General features: G+C 44.3%; 1 pseudogene; it reads left to right on the top strand.

Moving 5' to 3' along the window:
* The first annotated feature begins 527 nt into the window (after nt 1-527).
* On the top strand, nt 528-1,787 carry LOC123441735 (annotated as a pseudogene).
* Nucleotides 1,788-3,685: the final 1,898 nt, after the last annotated feature.

Below are 3,685 nucleotides of genomic sequence, written 5' to 3'. Positions count from 1 at the left end.
CCCTGTAACAGTACGGTGTTCCTATGACTCAAGAGTGAAGAAAATGAAACAGAAAGAATAAATCTTCACGCTTCAAAGTCTTCGAACTGATTTTCTTCAGGACACACCGAATTCCTCATCTTCAATATCTTCATGAGGAATATCAATTTCATCACAATTTCTACGCGACAAAGTCTTCAGCATAAGACCAATCTCTTCAACCGAAGATATACATTTTTAGGGGTCGATATTCATCGTATAACTCAAACTCCTCAGTGACTTATAGATCCTGTGTACACTCATGAACATATTAGATACTTAACATATAAGTCTTCAAACCACCAAAATCACTAAGGGCACTAGATGCACTTACAAGAACCTCTGCCTCCGCTACTGGAGAACCTCTGTCTCCGCTGCTGTTTGTCATCGCTATTGACCCTCTTTAGTGGCTCATGGACAATGCCACCACGTAGGGCCTTCTGCACAAGATCCGAGGACGAAGGGCCTCTGTTCGTACCTCTCTCTACGTGGATGATGCGACGGTCTTCATGGCGCCGATCAAGAGGGATATTGACCAGCTAGCTCAGATCCTTCACTGCTTTGGCAAGGTTATAGGCCTTGCAACCAACTTCCAGAAGAGTTTGATAGTTCCCATCAGATGCAGCAACATCAACTTGGCGCCTATCCTGCACAACCTGCCGGCCAAAATATCCTCATTCTCAATGAGATATCTAGGGCTTCCTCTCTCTGTACGACAACTGAAGAAGGTGGACTTCCAAATTTTGGAGGATAAGGTGGCTGCTAAGCTCACTCCTTGGGATTGTGGCAACATCACTTCCATTGGGCGCACAACTCTAGTCAAATGGGTGCTCTCGTCCCAAGTGCTATACTACATCACGACTCTCAACGTTCCCAAGAGCATCCTCCACGACACCAACAAATTGGAAAGAGTTTTCCTTTGGGATGGCTCTGACAAGACAACAGGGGTAAAATGCAAAGTCAACTGGGACTTGGTATGCAGGCCATACGAGCGTGGAGGGCTTGGTGTGCTTAACACAAAAAAGTTCGCGCGAGCTTTCCGGCTCAGATGGCCATGGTTCGAATGGAAAGAGCCATCCAAACTATGGGTTGGCATGGATAACCCCTGCGACAACATTGACCTCAATCTCTTCTACGCTTCCACCACCATCACCATGGGTAATGGCACAAGAACTCCTTTTTGGGACGCTCCATGGATTAATAACCAAAAACCCAAGGATTTAGCTCCACTCATTTTCGAGGCTTCTATGCGCAAAAATTGGAAGGTGAGAGAGGCCCTCAATAATGGGGCATGGGTTGCCAAGGTCAAAGTTTCCGCAAACTTCACCATGGAGCATATTTGACAATTTGTGACCCTTTGGTCCACCATCCAAGGCCTTCACCTCGATGAGCATGCAGAAGACCATATCCTGTGGAGGCACACGAGAAGAGGGCAATACTCCGCGGACTCCGCCTACAAGGCCCAATTCCTGGGTACGGTCTACTCTGCAATGGAGCAAATGATATGGAAAGTGTGAGCCCCTCCCAAGGACAAGTTTTTCTCCTGGCTGGCTACACAAGACCGTATTTGGACCGCCGACCGACTAGCCAAGCGAGGATGGCCGAACTGTAACCTCTGCCCACTCTACAAGCAAGTAGAGGAGTCCGATCCCCATATGTTCTATAAGTGCCGGTTCACACTCCGTCTTTGGAGCATGGTGAACGACTGGCTCCACTTGATTGACTTTAATAATTCAGGTTGGCATCTTGAGAATTCAGTTAGTGATTGATAGGTCTAGAAATCCGATGACAGCAAGCCCAACAGGAAGGCATTGGCATCCCTTATGATGCTTGTCGAATGGATTCTTTGGAATAAGTGAAACGCGTGCGTCTTTCATCACAAGAATACGCCAACAACAATCTTGCTCAACAACATCAAAAGCAAAACAGTTGGGCATCATCATACCGGGAAAGTGAGCTCTATGTAGTGTGGGGTTTGTAATAAAAATTCTATTCTCCTCTTATTTAATATATGAGACAAATCTTTTGCCCCCGTTTAAAAAAAAACCATCCCTAGTTCAACCAATCCTAGTTCTGAGGATCTTGGAGCCGAGATCACCACGGCGAAACTCACGAAACCCCGCATGTACATGACTAACATCAGATCAGCGATGAACTGATCAGGATGCCATGACAAGCACATGAGGTCAGGAGAAAGTGAAGGGAATAAAGAGGATGTGGACAAAACTGATGGGAGCAGTGCGTGAGCGCAAATCTTCTCGCTCGATTTCCAGTGCCGCGGCGTCCTGTGGTGGCGACAACCAGCTCGTGATCCTGCAACGTTTGCACATGCAAACAGTGACCACACGCGCGTGACCACGTCAATATTGTCAGCATGGAGACTTGCCTCGGGATCGGCAAGTAATTGAATCTTAGATCAGGCCAACGGCAGTCCTGATCAAGCACAACCAACAGTCCAACAGCCAGTTGTTATTTTTATTGTTTTCGCATTGATGATGCGTTGCATGGACCTGGTAAGCAGCCACAGACGTAATGCTGCAAACAACATCTGCAAGTAACCAAGAGTGCTAACTACACAAAGTTAATCTTACAAGCGAATTAGAGAAGATTAGTCACCAGGATGCTTGCCAATTTAGGCACGAAGGCTTTCAAAAAAAAAAAGTTAGGCACGAAGGCACCTGGCACGTTAGCCTTCACCGGAATGTATATTTGGAGCTCCCTCCTATTTGTCGCAGGCGTGCGTCAAACTGGCGCACTTTCGCGCAGAGCCTCCGACCGACTAGGCCGGTCCATGTAGCTATCCTCTGTGATGTAGCTAAACTGCACTGCAGTAGACCTGGTACTCTAGCAAACAGGAGGCCGTACCGTTTCGAATTCGGTTTTTTGAAAATTCACGATTTTATTTCTAAAATTGAATGCTAGTGGGCTCATTTTTTTTTTTAAAAAGTGTACACTTTTTGAAATTTCAAACTTTTATTAACATGCTAATTTCAAAAAATAAGAAATGTGAATATTTTCACAAACACAACTTGTTTTTGAAATGATGTATAGTTTTTAAAACGTGAATATAAAAATTGAGATAAATTTTTGAAAAATCCCAAACATTTTCTGAAACACAAATTTTTTTAATCTGTGATTGTATTTCAAACACGAATACTTTAACATTCCAAACTATTTTTAAAATTTACGAACATCTTTCTAAAAAAGGAAAAAAATGGAAATGAAAGGGAAAAATAAAAACGAAAGAAAATACAGTAAAACAATCTAGAGAAAAAACCAATATGAGTGAGCCGAAATCTTCAATGTGGCCAAAACCAAATAAGGAGTTGCCTAGCTAATGGGCCGACCCGTTTCAATTGTCTTGTGTGATTTGCGCGCCTTAAATTGGAACGATGATCCATAGATAGTCATCTAGTGCACAAGCACCGAAGTCACTAATTAAGGCGCAAGTACCGTCAGAGACGAGCAAGACGCTTGGAAATCGCTATGAAAGACACATGTTTGGGCGAATGCACGGTTGTTTCTATGGAGGTTGTCAACACATTCACTCACAACGGAAGATGTTAGGGCCTACAAACACGTGAAAGACAATGGTTTGTGCGGACTATGCGATGTGCTCGACTCCTGGAGACACTTATTGATAGTTTGCACAAAGTCAGGATGTACT

Source organism: Hordeum vulgare, chromosome 3H (genome assembly GCF_904849725.1).
Source record: "Hordeum vulgare subsp. vulgare chromosome 3H, MorexV3_pseudomolecules_assembly, whole genome shotgun sequence".
In the NCBI taxonomy this organism is placed as follows: Eukaryota; Viridiplantae; Streptophyta; class Magnoliopsida; order Poales; family Poaceae; genus Hordeum; species Hordeum vulgare.
Note: the sequence above shows the minus strand (reverse complement) of the source record. Positions and strands in the feature narration are given on the sequence as shown.